At 34.8% G+C, this 20,259-nt stretch overlaps 1 long non-coding RNA gene across 2 annotated transcripts in view; it reads right to left on the reverse strand.

Moving 5' to 3' along the window:
* LOC141540541 (uncharacterized) overlaps positions 1 to 20,259 on the reverse strand; it is a 249,912-nt gene that overhangs the window by 97,835 nt on the left and 131,818 nt on the right. For both annotated transcript variants that reach the window (XR_012481579.1, XR_012481578.1), the window contains exon 2: positions 19,139 to 19,204. This is a non-coding gene — a long non-coding RNA (uncharacterized LOC141540541). The remainder of the gene's footprint in view (positions 1 to 19,138; positions 19,205 to 20,259) is intronic.

Genomic DNA, 20,259 nt, shown 5'->3' on the forward strand with positions numbered 1-20,259 from the left:
CAAACATTGCTTAACACTATCCCTTTCACAGTATACAAGGACCAGCTATATAGTATCCTCCATTACTTCCTTTGTGTATATTATCAACATTACAGAATTGATAAATAGAATCTGTTGTCATGTCCTTAACTCCAATGGGCTGGGAGATCCCTGGCAAAAGAATACCATGTTAACTCAGGTCCAACTCCCAAAGACCAGGACCTGCAGCCTTTCTGGCTCCAACATATACAGTATTAATATTGTTGGGGTACAAAGGAGACCCCAAAAAGCTTGGGATTCCAGACCAATGTCACTAGGTGTCTCAAAAGAATTTGCAGGCTCAGATCCATTTCCAAGTCAAGGGACAAAGTTTATTATAATTATAAAACCAATTAAAGCAGATTAAGTTCCAAAAGAATTTAGCAAAGAACCGGAAGAAGACAAATTTATAGGGAAAAGATAGAGACCAGGTGCTTCATATCACTAACGTGCTGATTTTATGGCTTAGAAATAGAATTGAGGTGGTCTTAGAAGTGTAGTTGAGGAGTATTGGATTCTAGGGCTTGGAGGTGGAATTGCACCCCATTAGTGAATTCTTCTCAGAACCTTTATTACTGACCAAGATATTGTTATCTGACAGCCAGCACTCCCAAGGCCTGGTAGCTTAGGTTTAAGGTTGGGTAGCCTTACAGTTATTGCTACATCCTCCCTAGAAGCTACACTACATGAGTATGGCTCCAATTAGTTCTCCATCTAGTTGCCAAAATAATCTTCCTAATAAATACATAGATCTATGAATGTCACTTTCCTACTTAAGTATTTCCCAGTGTTTCCTATTGTTGCTAAAATAAAATAGAGACTCATCAGCTTAATCCTTTACAATCTGACCTCGGTTTTACTTTATTTTTCATGCCTTCTTGTACTGTACATTCCAGTCAAACATGCTGTTTGGTCTTGGAGTATGGCACTTCCAAATCTCCCTTTGCACACAGACTATTCCCCACTCCTCAAATTCATTCAATTAAATAACAATTACAAATCTGCAATTAGCCAATTCTTCTGCCAGGCAATGGGAGTACAAATACAAGAAGTGAAACAATCCCTTTTCCCAAGGAACTTATATTTAGTAGGGAATACAAGTAGATAAGCATATAAAATATAAACGTAAAGTTAATTCAGACAAATAAATATAAAGTAGTAAAATGAAAGGTAGTAAGGCAAAGTCACCATAATTTAGAAGATCAGGAAAAACTTCATACAGAAGATGATGCTTGAATTTTACCTTAAAGAAAGAAAAGGACTTTATGAGGAGGATGTAAGGAGAGAATGCATTTCAGATAGCCAATCCAAAGACAGAGAAGTAGGAGATGGAGTGTTGTTGTAAGATACACTAAGAAGGATGATTGCTCTGAATCACAGAGTACAGGATGGGAAGTAATGTACAAATGAGGCTAGAAAGATAGGTTTGGGGTAGATTATATCAGGCTTTAAAAGCTTAGCAGAAGTTATTATTTTTTAAATAAGATAGTAGTGTCAAACTCTAATAGAAACAAATCCCAGCTGCAATATATTGATTCTAAAAACCACAAATTAACATTATTCATATTGTTTTACATTTTTATTTATTTTATTAAACATTACCCAATTAAATTTATTTTGATTCAGAACACACTTGGGAGTTTTAGAAGGATGCAAGTAGGCACAGTAGGCAATGGGAAGACAGGAATAGAGTAAGTAGAAGAGTCACATGGTCAGATCTTTGCTTAAGGGGAATTACTTTGCCTATAGTGTGCAGAATCTACTGGAGTGGTAAGACACTTGAATAAAGGAGGCAATTTGGAGGCTATTGCAATAATCTAGGCGAAAGATGATGAGTGTCTGAATCATATGAATGGAAAAAAAGCACTGGAATTATAGTTTCCTTAGAAGTAATTAAAAGGTTAGATTAAATGATTCCTAAAATAACTTCCAACTCTCTTATTCTGTGAATACAAATTCCTTCATTTCTCTTGACTTCAGTTCCTTTTTCTGCAATACTAAGGGGTTAGATTAGACTACCCATCAAATCACTTCTTAGTTCCTCTTTGAGAACTAATAGATCATAGCTTCATAGCTCAAAAGGACCTTAAAGAATGATCTACTTACTCTGATTCTTATTTACAGATAAGAAAACTGAGGCCCAGAAAATTAAAGTCACAAGCAGTAAGCAACAGGACCAAATTCAGACACAGGTGCTATGACCAAATTCATGTCTAAGTGCATTCCTCTTTCCATTGAACCTTGCTATGGTCTATTGTTGTGCCTCAGTTCCCTTTTAATTGCCCTGCCTCAGTTTCCCTAAATTGTTCTACCTCAGTTTCCCTAAAGTGTTTTGCCTCAGTTTCCCTAATTTGTTCTGCCTCAGTTCCTTGAATTGTTCTGCCTCAAAACCCCTATTTGCAAACCCCACTTTTCTATTCCTTAGAACTGAGATAATTAGGGATTATCTAGAGATCTGGCCACTCTGGTTTTCCAAAAGATAAGACTCCAGATGTCCTATCTCAGATCACTAATTCACATCTTTTACCTTTATCTCTCCAGACTTCCTGGCTCTAGTTTGACTATTTCCTTTACTCCTAATGTATAAGAATTTATGGTCCTACCCCCAGTCTGTCAGATCTGGATTGATGGTGCCTTTTTGGAGATTCCCACTCACTAGAGTTTGGACTCCACCCCCCCCTTCCTTTGTCTACCTGAGCTTAGAGCCACCTGTACATATATTTCATGGGAATTTTTTACATTCCTGGCTGGATTCTTTAAGACAAAAGTCTAATTCAGCCCTGAGACCAAAAATGGCTCCTTTTGGTCCCAGAAAATCTCTCCCTCTCAGAAATCCAAATAAAATATTAAGAACCCTCTAATCTCTATATTGCCTCAGTTTTTCCAGCATTACACTATAATTTTATAATATATACCTACTCCTTATCCACCCTAAATTATTATATAGATTAGTTTTCATTATTGCATATATCTCTATATCCTTCTTTGTCAGTTTTAATTCCGAAAGTCTTAGACAGTAGGATACAACAGTGTTTAATTGTCTGAACATGAGAAAACACTTTTGACATTCAATTCCAATGACCTTTCAACATCTAGAAGCCTGTTTTACTAGAAACTGGGCATGCTCAGAACAAAGTACACATTCCACTATAATGAGGGTGCCCTGTGGGTCTCTATCCTGTTTGGAGTTGCAGACACTGAGCAATTCACTTTTCAGGATACGCTAGCTGCCAAATTTCAGACTGTCTAACTCAACTCTTCTTTCCCTCTCCCTATAGAAACACACAAAATCACTTCCATTCTATTAGTGAACAGAGGAGCTTCAAGGCAGGTATAGCAGGTAGGAGAGAAACTGTTGGTCTGGGCTCTCTATTACCTTTTATCTTCCTTCTCCCCTGCACACACACACACACACACACACACACACACACACACACACGCAGGAGTATGAAACTTTTCCAAGAGTCACATAGGCTGCTTACACTTAGGAAGAACTGTGTACTTAAAATTCTTCCCATTCTACTAACTGGAAGTGGGAGGTTTCAATGACATGGAGAAAATTATGCATTATAGACTGCATAACTGGAAGATCTAGTTCATGTCCCCATTTTGCAGATAAGAATGCTGAATCTCAGAAAGCTGATGTGACCAGAAGGTCCTAAAGGTGGCAAACAGTAGAGCAAGTAAATTGTATCTGGCTTTATTGATTTCAAATTTTGTGTCTGATTCATTTTGTCACCATTATCTGCTTTATGGATGTGAGAAAAAATGTTTCATATAAAAACATTTATCTTTTAGCTCTTATTTTTCTCCCAACTTTAAAATATTGATTGAGCTATCTATCTCTCATTACCCACACACAATTTTTCCTTTGGCAATATACATTGTTATTATTTGTAGTAAGAAAAAAAAAGTACATGTTGAAGAATTCTGGATAAATATAAAAAATGCTCAGTACAACATTATTCCCTTTGGGAGATACTATATGAACTAATAACTAAGAGATAAACCTGAATCTGTTGAGATAATTTCATACAGTTTCATTGTTGTTATTGATGTCTTTTGTCCATTTTCTCTTCAGAATTTTCCTTGGTAGAATGGGATAGTAAAGAAGGGGGAAAAATTACTTTTGGATAAACTAATAGATACTTCAAATCACATTTGGAATGAGGAAAAGGGTTCTATAGAAATATATCTAAGAAACTAATTAATTCTCCTTTATAGAATCTTTGCTACCAGAGAAATGCCCTTTTATTTAACCTTGCCTTCCCCACCTCCCAGTGTCCAAAATCATACAACCAGATGATTGCCTCTTTGCCCAATGGGCAAAGTCAACCAGATGGAGGCTGAGGAAATGGACCAGCTGGAGACTATTGGCTGGAAGGGATAGAATGGATTTTGCCCCAATTCCCTCAAAAACATTCTGTTATTCTTCACTGTTCACTTAACAAAAAATAAATTCTTTAACATAATATTCTGGGCTCTTCACAAGTTGGCTCTACCCAAGTTTTCCAGTCTTTTAAAATAATACTACCATCCATGTACTCAATAGGCTAAATGAAATCACTTACCATTCTACAAACTCATCTCACCCTTACCTGCCTCAGTGCCTTAATACAACGCCCCCCCCCCAAAAAAAACAAAAACCTAGAATAGCTTCTCTCAACAACTTCACTTTTTGAAATATTTCTTTCTTTAAGACCAAAGCCATGTAGTACCATATCCATAAAACCTTTCCTGATTTTTCCTAATCTTATCCTATGTAGAAGATATCTCTCCCTGAGATCTTGAATCTCAGTTTTTTGAACCTCTCTTATGTACTTATCATATTACAACTTAAATTGTATGTATTTATGTACTCATATTATTCACATGTACATCAAAAAAAGACCCTTGTGGAAGAGACTATACATTTTATTAATTTTTATTGATCTATTTTGTTTTCATTTCATCTTCCTTCCAAATTTAGCCCAAAGTAACTCATAATTGCTATGCCACAGTTTCCCTGAATTGTTCTGCCTCAGTTTCCTTGAATTGTTATACTTCAGTTCCTTGAATTGTTTTGCCTCAGTCCCCCACTCCTGACCATTAGAACAGATATAAATTAGGGCTGGGAACCCTGACCATTAGCATTCCATAGAGCCATAAAATACAGATGGCTTATCTCAGAAACCTAGATGGGACCTTCTGAACCAGACATCCTGGCTCCTAGCCTTCAAAGTTATAAGAATTTATGATCCTTCCCTACCCCCAACCTGTCAGAACTGAATTTATGGTCCCTTCCTGAAAGTTCCTGTTCACCAGTGCTTTCCCCATTCTGCCTTTGTTTCCCCTATCACTAAAGCCCTATAAGAATCCTTGGAATCTCACAGTCAATGATGGATACTTTGAGATGTGACTCCAATTAACCCAAGCTCTCCAATAAATAAAATATCAAAACTCTCCAATCTCTATCTTGCCTCAATTTCTCCAGCATTACATAATTAAGACAAAAAAATTAAAAAGCAAAAAAAAAAAAAAAGTCAATAAAACTAATCAACACATCAGCCATCTCTGACAATGCATGCTGTGTTGCACAATCATAGGAACAAGTTTTGCAAAGATGGAGGGAGTTGCAGTTTCTCATATCTTTTTTCTAGATAAGCTTAGCAACTGTATCTTTTCATCCTTATAACCTTAGCACCTAGAGGAGTATATTGCACATGGTAGAGAAATGGAATTGAATTCAATTAAACTGAATACTGCATACCCCATAGTCACTCCCTCTACTCTTTTTGCAAAAGTATAAACAAGTAGATGCAAATGATAATAGTAATTGCTAGCATTTTTTATAGAGCTTTAAGGTTGCAAAGCACTTCACAAACATTATCTCATTTCATCCACACCACAACCTTGTGAGGTAGGTGCTATTATTATTCCCAGTTTTAAAATAAAGAAACTGAGCCAAATAGATGTGACTTGCTCAAAGTCATACAGATGGTGTCTGATTTTATATTTGAACTTTAGTTTTGTTGACCCTAGCCCAATGTACTATTCACAGTATCACCTAACTATTAAGATAATGTGGTTGTCTACTGAAAATTTTGGTTTTATTTTTAATTTTCAAGACCTACTCCTTGATCTCTCCTACCCCCAAAAAGCTTATCTGTACACAGAAGCCTACATAACTACCTTTTCTCTGTAAATCTTATTCCTCTGGTCAAGCAAGCAAGTGTTTAAATCTTGATCTGATGAGGTTCCCAAAGACTCAATGATGGGACCTGTATAAAATTTTATCTCATCTATTGAACAAACTCCACCATAATTGATGTAATAGGACACTGTGTCCCCCTGATCTTTGGGGAGGGTGGGGAAATTCCTAAAAATGATCCCAACCTACCTGAAACTTTTAGCTCTGGGAAAACTACCTAGTTTCCACTCCAATTTATCTGGGAATCACTTTGGTCTGGGAAACAATCACCACCTTTATTGAGTTGGAAATTGGCCCCTAATCATTCCCCCAGCCTCAAACCATAAAAGGCTAAATAAAAAACAAGGCTCTGTACCCCAAACTTCACTATCTTCCTAATAATTAGGAAGTAGCCCACCAAAGGAAATAACTTCTCAGTGAAAAAACCCAATTTTGCCAAAAATCTCACTTGCAGACTGAGACTACGAATTCTTTTGCAAAACCTGTGACACCTGCCTGGGGATGCCCATCTCTGTTAGGGTATCTCTCACCCCTCAACACAATCAAGCCATCAGGTACAGTAAGTTATTTGGACCGATTAACTATCCTAACTTCAGAACTTCCTATCCACAAAATCACAAGTTCTTAGAATTAGAAGGGAATTAAAAGATTAAGTAATCTAGCCCATACTTACAGAAGAATCTACTGTGCTGTAAAGTCCAGTAAGTGGTTCTCTGACCTGTACTTAGAGACATCTAGTGATAGATGTATGGGATAAACTAAGTAAAGATCTCTCAAAAGGATGATTTTGATTATTTGATCTATGCCCTAATTGTGACTGGAGACTTTGCAATAACAAGTTGACCTATAGCAAAAAAAAAACTGCAGGTGTTTGATTGTCTTGGATGAACATTCCCCTTCTGTTACCTACCACCTCTTAATTAGCATTTAAGTAATTCTTTTAAAGGTAATGTTTTTGTTTCTGTGATATATTTTCTCCTTTAGAATGTACTGTAGACTCTCTCAAACAATGGAAGAAAAGATCAAGAGAGGGGGTGGGGGTCTTCTGGTCAATATAATGTGTTTTGCAGTATGTGCTTTGCACTCCTTTACTGACAAACACTTTGTCAGATCAGAGTTGCCCTTTCTCCCTCGAGATTGTAATAGATCACTTTTTGCTTTTTCTTACCTCAAGAGTCTCTGATTATTTTTGTGGTTGCTACTATCCCACACATAGAGAACCCACTGTCCCCAAAACATTCTATTTATTGATAATTCTAAGTGGACAAAATTTTTCCTTACATCAAGTTTGAATCCATTTGTTGCATCTAGGGACTATGCAAAACTAATCAAAATAAGAAAAAAAAAATGGACCTTCTATTGGTTCCAGGCAAAAATACAAATTCTTTTGTTGGACGTTTAAGGTTCTTTTCAATTCTGCTCCAGCCTATGTCTTTAGACACCTTATCCTCCTTTTCATACAGCTGATTAATGTTTCTATCTTCTCCTTTTATTTCTTATTATATTGCTTATGTGCCCTACTCTCCCATTCCTGGAATACTCTCCCTAAAGGTATTTTAAATTACTTTTAAGACATAGCTCAACTGATACATTAAGCCCTCATCTTATATTATAGTATTTTTTTCTTCAATGTTACCTTATTATTGCTGTTTTTGAATATGAACACACTGCACAAACATATCTACACATGTATGTATACTTGTAGATATGTATGTATTTTAATTTTATTTAGTCAATTGTATGTGGGACAGGCACAAGACCCCCTTTCCCAAATTAACTAATCAGAGATATCATCAGGTACGAAGAGAAAGCATTTATTTAATCCTTGCAGGAAGAGGCCCAGACACACCTGAGAGCCATCCCAACTTCTGCTATGTTTGGATAGAACCTGGCCAGCTTCTGGCTTGTCCAGGACTTAAAAAGCAAAAAACCTGAACCTATTCATTGGATAGATTAAAAGGACATAACCATCCTTGACCAATGGTCATCAATGTTGTCTGCTTCTTGTGGGTCATGCTACTTCCTGTAACTTCACTAACTTCCTGCATCCCAGGGTTCAAGGTTGGAAATAGGGATCATGTTGACTAAGAAACCCCAAAACTCTGAAAAATCCTTAAAGGAGAAAACCTCCTTGGACTCTGCCTCAGGGAGGGGACTCCACCCTAAGCACAAACAGTTTCATCTTTGTTACTTGGCTCAGTCCTGAAACCCATTGAATTCAGTTCAAATTCTAACCCTGATGGAAACCCGGCCTGGAGCCAACCTGGAACTCCGCCTACAAGCCCCCTTCAGCTTGTAACCAAAGCCCCCTATTATAAAAGAACCAAGCTGGAGTCCTCTCTTTGCAGAGGTCCCAAACATGGCAGCCTTATGCCTGGCATGTCAAAGGATCTCTACTCACTGGAACCCTGGTTCCAGTGCCTTTTATCTCTATCTTCAACTTTACTAATTAGACTTTACTTCCAAACCCCATAATAAATCTCTTTTATCAATCTAGGTTTTCAGGTCTGTAAATTCCTTTACAGGGGACTCTTGCACTGCTACTAGACCTCATTTAACTCTGTATCCTTGTGCCGAATCCAAAGGGGTTGCAGGGGAGCTCTATTTGACTTCCTGTGCCCAGAACCTGCCACTAGACCTGAATCAAACCTAATTTCATTTAGATACTCCAACCTCATCATTGTGACTTTCTGAAACCCAAAGCTCAACTGGGTATAAGGATCATATGACTTAGGCTTAGTCTCATAAACTTGAGCAAACTTCATCCAATCAGTCCCATTCTATTGTTTATATATTGTGTCTCCCAAGGAGACCGTGAGCCCCTGGGGGAAGAGAATTTTTTTTTAATTTTGTTCTGTTTTATATTGTTGTCTTTCTATCTACCATACCTAGAAGAGTTCCTGGGAAAGAACAGATTCTTTAAAATGTTAGTTGAAATGAATGCTTGTTTAATTATTCTTCTTTTACATGATATGTTTTCAAATATTTGAAAACAATCAACAAATTAACAAGCATTCATTAAGAAATTATTATGTTCCAGGCATTGAGCTAAACTCTGAGGATTAAAAGAAAGAAAGAAAAGCTGACCTCAAGAAACTTATATCCTACTAGGGGAGACAACATACATCTAAATAATTAAGAACAAACAAGATACATACTGAATAAGGAAAGTATTCTTCAGAGGGAAAGACTCTCATATCTGGGGGAATTGGGAAAGGCTTCCTAAATAAATATTTAGATCATAAAATAACAACAACCAAAAATAATGAAAAGGAGAGGTAAAGTCTAAAATGTTTGATATATATTTTAGAGTATTGGGGGAAGATACATAAAAAAGGAAAAATAGCATTTGAAATAAAGTCAGGGATTCTAAAAGGCGAAGTGAGGAGAGAGAGGATTCCAAGTATGAGTGATAGTCAGTATAGAGATAAAGAGACAGTACTGGGTCCCTATTTTGTCTTATTTTCCAGTCAAAATATCTCCAACTTCTCCAATAAACTCCCTGAATAATTTTGGGCAAACCATGTAACCTCACTGGGTCTCCATTTCTCTATTTATATAATAAGGGAGCTGGACTAGATGGTCTCTAACTATCTTTTCTGCATCTAAATCGATGATCCTATGAATTAATCATCAGATACTGCAGACTCAAATCCCATCCTAGTTGACATCCTATACTATAATACTATATACTATATATATAATAGCAAAAATCAATCAATGACTAAATATTTATTAAATGCATACTATATGCTAAGATTTGTGCCAAGTACTAGGGATACAAAAAGAGGCAAAAAATTAGTCCCTGACTTCAAGGAACTTGCAATCTAATGTACCATAGCACAATGCTCCAAATATAATCTGAGCAGAAAAAAAGTATATAAGGGCTTTCATCACTAAGCTATCCATTCTTAATGAGCAAACATTTCTAAACTGATTGTACTATGCTAAACACTAGGCATACAAAAGTAAAGAAGAAAAAGTTTTTGCAGTAAAGAAGCTCATATTCTAACAGATAAAATACCATATACTATAAACATATATATGTTATATATTATATATAACACAGATGCCAACTAATATGGGAGAAGAAAAAAACAGAAGTTCTACCTCTTAATGATGTCTAAGATCACCTCAGATTCTTTTTCATTCATACTGTGAACCTGTTGAGCTTGGAAGCCACTGAGACCTTAAAATCTTCTTTCACTAGGCATGGACCCACACTTAACACTGTACACCAAGATAAGATCAAAATGAGTTCATGATTTAGGCATAAAGAACGAGATCATAAATAAATTAGAGGAACATAGGATAGTTTACTTCTCAGACTTGTGGAGGAGAAAGGAATTTGTGACCAAAGGAGAACTAGAGACCATTATTGATCACAAAATAGAAAAATTTGAATATATCAAGTTAAAAAGCTTTTGTACAAACAAAACTAATGCAAACAAGATTAGAAGGGAAGCAATAAACTGGGAAAACATTTTTACAGTTAAAGGTTCCAATAAAGGCCTCATTTCCAAAATATATAATTGACTCTAATTTATAAGACATCAAGCCATTCTCCAATTGATAAATGATGAAAGGATATGAACAGATAATTTTCAGATGATGAAATTGAAACTATTTCTACTCACATGAAAGGTTGTTCCAAATCACTACTGATCAGAGAAAGGCAAATTAAGACAACTCTGAGATACCACTACACACCTGTCAGATTGGCTAAGATGACAGGAAAAGATAATGATGAATATTGGAGGGGATGTGGGAAAACTGGGACATTGATACATTGCTAGTGGAGTTGTGAATGGACCCAACCATTCTGAGGAGCAATTTGGAACTATACTCAAAAAGTTATCAATCTGTGCATACCCTTTGATCCAGCAGTGTTACTATTGGGCTTATATCCCAAAGAAATACTAAAGAAGGGAAAGGAACCTGAATGCGTCAAAATGTTTGTGGCAGCCCTCTTTGTAGTGTCCAGAAACTGGAAATTGAATGGATGTCCATCAATTGGAGAATGGTTGAGTAAATTGTGGTATATGAATGTTGTGGAATATTATTGCTCTGTAAGAAATGACAGCAGGATGAATACAGTGAGTCTCGGAAAGACTTACATGAATTGATACTGAGTGAAATGAGCAGAACCAGGAGATCATTATATACTTCAACAACAATACTGTATGAGGATGTACTCTGATGGAAGTGGATATCTTTGACAAAGAGAAGATCCAATTCAGTTCCAATTGATCAATGATGGACAGAATCAGCTACACCCAGAGAAGGAACACTGGGAAATGATAGTGGACTACTTGCATTATGGGGTTTTTTTCCCAGGTTATTTTTACCTTCTTGTGCAACAAGAGAACTGTATAGATCTGTACACATATATTGTATTTAAGATATACTTTAACATGTTTAACATGTATGACACTGCTTGCCATCTAGGAAAGGGAGTGGAGGGAGAGAAGGGGAAAGTTGGAACAGACATGAGTGCAAGGGACAATGTTGAAAAATTACCCATGCATATGTTCTGTCAATAAAAAGCTATAATTTAAAAAAAAAATCTTCTTTCAGATACATCGCTGCCAAACTGTGTCTTCCTTATGTTGTATTTATAAAATTGGTTTATTGAATCTAAGAGCAAGATTTTATATTTATTCCTATCATCTATCACCTTTTTAGATTCATCCTCATGCAATAACCTACTGAAATTATTTTTTAATCCTGTCATCTAGGGTGTTAGCTATCCTTTCTAATTTCATGTTATCTCAAAGTTGACTAGTGCACTCCATACTTAAGGTGTTTATCTAAGCTGCCATTAACCAGCAAAAATCTAAGAACAAATCCTTGAGGTTCTTTACTAGAGACCTCCTTCCAAGTAGAGATAAGATCAACAAATTATCTATTAACTCGAAGTGCTCCTCAGACTTTTTAAACAGGGGGCCAGTTCACTGTTCCTCAGACTGTGAAAGGACAGGACTATAGTCAAAACAAAAACTCACACTCTGTCTCTGCCCCTCAGCCCATTTGCCATAATCGGCGGGCCACATAAATGTTTGAGAACTCCTGATAGACCTTTGGTACATTACTACCTCAAAAAGGCAAGAGTATAAGAAAATAAGTCAATTAATCAAGCATTGATTAAGAGCCTACTGTGTGCTAGACACAATACAAGTACAAAGAATGAAACAATTGTTGTTTTCAATAAGTATAAATTATAATGGAAAAATAAGTATGTATAAAAATAGAGAATAAATATAGAACAAAGATAAACAAACTATTTGAACACAAGGCAATTTAGGAAGAGGCTACTAGGCATTGGGAGACTAATAATAAAAGTAACATTTGTATAATGCTTATTATGTGCAGGGCATTATGCTAAGTGCTTTATAATTGATGTTTCATTTGAAGGCTTCATGCAGAAAATGGTGTTTAAATTGTATGTAAAAGGAAGAACAGGAATATATGAGGTAAAGGAAGGGAGGAAGTAAATTTTGACCATTGAAATTTGTATTGAGATAGGAAATGGTGCTTACTGTGGAAGGAACAAAGAAGAGACCAATTCCAAATTTAGACTTTTAACCAATTCTGTCCTCAGACTTATATAGGGATTTCATTATTTTCATATCATATACATATGATTCCAAAGGTCGTACATATTTAAATATCTTCAAGACACAGAAATCTCCAAGGAATTTAAAGTGGAAATTATGATATAGTTAAAAGAACTCTGAGCTAGAATTATAAAGATGTCAGTTCTGATACTGGCTTTGGTATTAACTAGCTAGATGACCCTTCGAACTTCATTTTGTCTCTATAATTTCTTCATATGTAAAAATGAAAGACTTGTATTAAATGCTTTATAACATCCCTTCATTTCTGATTCTTTTGAAGTCTTTTTAATGAATATCAATTTGTCTTAGTCACAATTATATACAAGTGCCAACTCCAGTACTCTTCTCAGCCATAAATCTGTCAGAGAGATTCCATAAACAAGAGAAAGTCCTCCGCCTATGAGTCAGGAAGAAAAAAATGCCATCTGGTTGCAAATTCTCCTTGGCAAAGTGGGCTTTCTAGTCAGAAAAAATAACTTTCTGAGAGAGAATGGAGTTCAGGTCTTCAAGGTCAGATACCATTTTTGTTTTTGTTTTTGCTTTTTTTAAAAAAGACAAAGAACCAACCGAGATATTCAAAGACACTGATGTCAGAATAAGATTTTAATTCAAATTCTAGCTGTAACTCTTCTAATACTATAGGAAATTGTAAGCTAGGTTCTAAAATTGTAAAGTTAAATATATTATAAACTAGTGCACAGGTCAGATACTTAACAATGCTACCTGCTCTGTGAAAGATAAATAGTTAGGGAATGAGGAGTAAAGGTGCTCAGTCTGTTCTAGGCTTCAATGCTAACAAATAAGATGGCATTCCAGTGGGACCTCATTATTCTCTGTTCTTCAGTTACAAAAGGGATTCTGGGGCCCATTTCTAGATGATACTATTTAAGGCTTCTTCAAGGCCCATTTACCCACTTACAGAAGACACTATTTAAGGTAGCTTGTTGCTGACCACACACACATGCATAATAGTGGTAGGAATTTGGAACAAAAGATTGAGGTGGAAGGTGAAGCCTCCAAGCAGTTCAAACTATTCTTTACTTTTCCTCATTAATTTTATTTTTAATAAAGGTTTTTGTTTATGTATTTTAATATCACCAAAATATATTGAAGAGATCTGAAAAGGTGTGCAATGCAGTGAGTTTGGAATGACTTCTCATAACTCCTCTTTGAAGCCATATTTGTTTTTGTTGTGTTTGCAACCATTCACTTTTAATAGTGGCAGGCATTGCATGCTAATATTTATAAATATTATCTCATTTGATCATCACAACAACCATGCAAGATAAATATTTTATTATCCTCATTTTATAGATGAAGCAATTGAAGGAACAGAGCTTAAGTGATTTGCCCAGGGTCACACAGCTAGTAAGTATCTGAGGTTGGATTTGAATTCAAATTTTCCTAACTCCAGGCTTGGTACAACAAACCTAATTTCCAAGCCTGGAGCTAGAAAAATTTTCTTGTTTGGCTAAGCATAATCTCTTATCAAAGCTATGAGAAGTATATGACCTGTTTTTCTTCTAATTTTTATAGCATTATATATAATATATAATAATATTATTAAGATTCACTATTCATTTAGACTGTATTGTGGAATATGATATAAAATTTTAATCCAAACCCAATTTCTGTCAAATTATTTTCCAGTTTTTCTCAAAAGTTTTTTTTAAACTTTTTAGTTAAGTTATATTTTCCACTTTATCAACTATTGGATAATTGGGTTGTTATTTCTGATTCTCTTTTGTCTACTTTGTTGTATTGACCTATTTCTGTATTTTAAAACCAATATAAGGTGATTTGATGACTGCTGTTTATAATATAACTGTTATCTAGAACTGCTATTTCCTTTTCATCTCTATTTCTTTTCATCATTTTTCCTTCATATTCTAGACCTTTTATTTTACCAAATAAATGTTGTTATTTTATGTGGTTTTATAAAGCATCCCCTTGTTGATTTGATTAATATGATTAATAGCCTACAAATTGCTGAAGCTGTTAATTATCTCAATTAATGTCTTTGATGACCTAGGATGTTATAAGTGAATCATCTTGTTATTAGCATATAAGAATAGTCTAACTTCTCTTTGTCTATATTTACATGTTTAATTTCTTTCTCATCTCATCAATTGCTATTGATAACATTTCCAGAATTATATCAAGTAATGAGACCAACAAGTTACCATCAAATAGTAGCTACACCAGATCAGCAAGGGACTATGCTCATCAGAGACTCTATACCATTCCCATATGGCTCAAAGAGAATACACACTTGATATATATGTCCAGCAGGAATAGCACAATTGCATCATCAGAAGATATTAATAGCTATATACCATCAGGGATATGATTTATGATTTGCCCCTACAGGTATATTCCCTGCCATAAGTGTTTTATTTATACATCTATCCACACATGTTTCTGAAGTCCTTTATTCTCATTGAGTTTCTGTATGAAACTATTCTACATATTTATGGGACAAAAGTTTATTACTACTTTTACTATATGTTATTTCACTTATTGTATTTATTTGTAGCTAACTGAATGTTCTGATTGACTACTTATAGTAAAACCATTGGTAGAAATCTGAGAGCCCACGTGCAAGAAGAGGGTAAAGTATCTATACATGAGAATAGGGACTCTAGATATTACAATTTTATAGACATTACAATTCAAGAAACTGTGAAACAATGAGGGAAAGACTGGATTTGAAGCCAGTAGTACCTGGTTCAGTTTCTATTTCTCATAATTACTAGTTATGTAACCCTAGGGAACTGACTTCTTTGAACCTCCACTTCATCCATAAAACAGAAATACTAATATTTATCCTACCTCCCTCAACAACTTATAATGAGAAAAGTAAGTACTTTGTAAATCTTAAAGCATTATCTGAAAATAAGTTGTTTTAGGTAAAAGATGAAAGGCAGATTTGGAAATATTAACTGTACTTTTGCAACAACACCCTATGGCCTAGATTGTCATTGAAATCATTATCTCAATTTCTTCCCCGCCCTATCTATGCAAATACTTCCTGTAAAACACACATAATAGCAAACACATATAGTTAATATTTAAACAAGACTTAGTTTAACATAACTATCAGCCCGATGTTAATTTCTATACCTTCATTCTAGCATTAGCTCCATTCTATTACATCATGAATAATTTCCTCTCATTCTGTTTCCCTTTATGTAAAATTAGGATGATAGTACTTTTATTTATGTAGATTACAAGAAAAAGAACGTCAGGAAAATATTATCTTCACAGTTTCATATAAGCCAATAAAAATCATAACATTGAATTTAATTAAACCCATATTAATTGAATACTTACCTAGTATTTGCAAGATGCTGTAACACATTGAGAGAAATGCCAAGATAACTAGAATAAAGTTTCATCATGAATGACTTTCTTAATAGCAATTAGAGCTTATCTTTAATGATTAATAGCTATATTTATGTAAAGTCCTACTTAGGTATTTGTTCGTTCATATGGAAATGACATTAAATTCTTGAAATAAATTCTGATGGGTTCTTTTGTCTTTTCTTTCTCTGGAACAGTGATTTTATCAGTGTAAAAAATTCCATTAGATTGTGAACTTCCTGAGATTAGGAATTGTTTTGTACCTTTCTTGTAACTCCAAAGATTAGCACAGTGGTGTTTAATAGATATTACTTGTCTGGATTTATTTTAAGTATTTATTATAACAGTCTTTTCTTTTTTCAATTTTGGGTTCCAAATTCTCTTTTTCACCATTAAGAAGGCAAGCAATAGGATATCAATTATATTTGTTAAATCATCAAAATATATCTCTATATCAGTCATATTGCAAAAGAAAGCAAGAAAAATAAAGAGAGGGGGAAAATTATATTTCAACTTGCATTCTTTTTCTGAAGGAGGATAGCTTTTCTTGATTATGATCCTTGGGACTTTCATATTGATCAGAATAGCTAAGTCTTTCACAGTTGATCATTATAATAGTAATATTACTGTTCACACTGATCTTCTACTTTTTCTAATTTCACTTCGCTTCTGTTCGTATAGGTCTTGCCATCATTTTTTAAAAACATTTTTTCTCTGTCATTGCTTAGAGCATAATAGTATTCCATCACAATCAAAATCATATATCATAACTTTTTTAGCCTTTCTTCATTTGATGGACATCCCCTCAATTTTCAATTCTTTGCTACCAAAAAAAGAGTTATTATAACTATTTTTGTACACACAGGTCTTTTTCCTTTTTCTTTGATCTCCTTGTAGAGGTATTGCAGGGTCAAAGAGTATGCACAGTTTTATAGATCATTAGGTATATTTCCAAATTGTTCCAGAGTAGCTGAAACAGTGTACAACCCCATCAATGGTTCATTACTATATCTGTTATCTCCCTACCCCAATCCCTCCCCAACAGTTATTATTTCTAATGGCAGAGGTAATACATGAGAGTTATTTTAATTTGCCTTTCTCTAGTTATTTGGAGCATTTTTTCATATGGTATGGATAGTTTTGATTTCTTCTTCTGAAACTGTTTATGTACATTGATTGTTTATCAATTGGGGAATGGCTCTTATTTTTATAAATTTGACTCTGTTCTATACTCAGGCTATATTTGAGAAATGAGGCTGTAAGAAACTTGCTGTAAAAATGTTTTTATATTTGTCATTTTCCATTTTTAAAGCAAAATTTGGTTTCTCTTAGTATGCCTTTGAATTAGCTCTATTTTTGCTCTTCCTTTGTCTAAAATCATGACTGCTATCTCTAGCTTTTTTTTTAGTTCTACTCCAGTTTTACAAATTTCATCTGCAGACCTCTTAAATTTTTTTAGGCTAAAAAAAAATTATCTCATTCTACTCCACCAAAATTTGATTTGAAGTGTTATTTTAAAGTTGTTTGGGAGGGGATTGTTGACAGATTTCAACTGGGTTGCTTCTAGTCCATTGTGATTTTTTGACTGACTCAATTACAAAACTTTTTGTATGTAGAGATCCACAACTTCTCTACAGTTTTATTCTTAGAAAGTGAAATCAATGAGCGATTAAATGGTTTACCCCTGATTATACTGCTAATCTATATCAAAGACAAAATTTGAATACCAAGTCTTCTAGACACCAAAGGCAAGCCTCTATGTACTATAACTACACTGACTTTCCTGGTTATGTTATAATCAGGATTAAAAAGCTTTTAGGACAAACTAATGAACTGATTGTATTTCTGTTGTTTTGAGTACAAATATTACTCTTTTTGAGAGATTTAACATCTTAACACCAACTTCTGCAGATCATGTACCTAAGTTACAGAATTGCAAGCAATGCAACTGTGCAAATGTGCCCACACTGATAAAATCACGGAGAATGTATTGATATGATTTGGTAGCGGTATCCTCCTAACTGGGAGTACACTATACCAGTGAAATCAGAAATCTGCTCAAAGAAAACAAATTAATTTAAATGCCAGTAAAGGGTACAGATTTTAACAGGTTCATGCAAAAGTTTCTAGAATCACAAATTTTATGCTAACTTTCCTGCCTAAAAATGACATAACTAGTATTATTTTTACAAACAGTATCAGAAATTTAGAGATGAATGAAAGCTGAAAGTTCATTTAGTCTATCATGTCCACACATAGTATACATGAAAAAATTGAGACATATAGAGGTGAAGTAAATAATTTGCTAAAGTCGCATCGCCAATAAGTGATGGCACTAGATTTCTAATGCAGGGCAAAAATTTTCACATAATTGTCTTTAAAAAAAAAAAATATTTTCATATCTATGATCAATATCCCCCATTGACAAGATGACCAGAGCCAAAGTTATAGATGTGTTGGCAAGGATGGGGTGTGTCATAGAATGGCTTGAATCTGGACGTTATTGGCCCTCCTTATTGCATAACCATGCAAACTAGCCAAGTTCTGTATTGAAATAAATCCTAGACTAGGAAAAGCACCTTAGCCAGCCATCCAGCCCCTGTTATATGAGAGAGGAAAGTGTTGTTCATTTGTAATTCTGCATGTTGTGTGCCAAGTAGCATATCAAATTGCCCAGTGTGATTTGATCACTGAAAGAAAGGCTCCATTGTAGTGCTGAAGGTGGACTGAGTAGCAGTGTCAGCCACTGTGAGAACTTTCCCCACTGGCTTCCTTATCAACACTCTGCTGCACACAAACCTTGCCTCACTTTGAGACATGGGAATTCTAGCAATTGTAAATGGTGGTTTAGATTCTGTGATACTTGGTGGGGAGGAGGGAAAAAGTGGGAGGGATGACCAGGGATGACCAAGAGCTTTGAAATCGTATCCCAGAATAATAAATAACTTACTTATCCAGATAGAATCTCAGTGTCATGAGGTTATAGGATCTGTTTCAGAAGCAGTTAGCAAGATGCCTGTAAAGAAAAAATTTATTTTTAAATATGAAAAGCAATAACAAATCCCAAGAACATCGATAGCTCTTTTGAGCATCCCCTCACTCAGCATGTTCAATCATTTTTCAGTCACATCTGACTCTTCATGACCCCATTGGGAGCTTTCTTGGCAGATTTATAGGAGTGGTTTGCTATATCTTTCTTCAGCTCATTTTACAGATGAGAAAACTGAGGCATGTAGGATTAAGGGACTTACCCAGGGATACACACAGCACTAAGTGTTTGAGGCTGGATATGAACTCAGGAAAATGAGTATGCATGACTTTAGGTGTGGCACTCTACCCATTGTACCACCTAGCTGCTCTTTTATCTCCTCACCCACCCCAGCCAAAATGGGCAAAAAAGAAATCCCTAAGAAAACAAACAAAAACCACCAGAGGAATAAAAGTGCTGAGCCATCATGAGGAGAATTTAGCAGATTGAGACACAGATCTGGAGTCTAAAAACCTGGGTTAGAATTTAAGCTCTTGCTGTGTGATGTTGCGGAGGTTATTGATCCTCCATTTCCTTATCTGTCAAATGAAAGCGGATAGACTAGACCAGAAATATCAAATACATGGCCAGCCATACTCCCAAGTGCAATAGACCAGATCAAAATGTCATTGAGAAATATTTAACAAAATAAATAAAATACAATAAAATATATATAATGTTAATATTGTGTGATTATATGTATGTGGATTTTCTAAGTCAATATGTGGCCCACAGAGATTGATTTCTATTTGAATTTGATATCATTAGTATCTAAGATGGTCACTGAGATCTAGCAATAAATTTATCCTAGTTTCCCATGATGTTTCTCTTGACTATTTTCCCTTCTGAAGTACTTTGTTTTAGGCAATACTCAGTGGGAGATAAACTTATAAATAAAATTAACTTTTTTGTAATTTTGAGGAACAAAATTTGTGATTTAATTTTGTAAATTAAATGTATTAGGTAATTAATATAGTCAAATCTCTTCAAAACTTATTTTATATGTATCTGTATTTATTCTTTTTTATTCTGCCTATACTTAC

This window comes from Sminthopsis crassicaudata, chromosome 4 (assembly GCF_048593235.1).
Source record: "Sminthopsis crassicaudata isolate SCR6 chromosome 4, ASM4859323v1, whole genome shotgun sequence".
NCBI classification, from domain to species: Eukaryota; Metazoa; Chordata; class Mammalia; order Dasyuromorphia; family Dasyuridae; genus Sminthopsis; species Sminthopsis crassicaudata.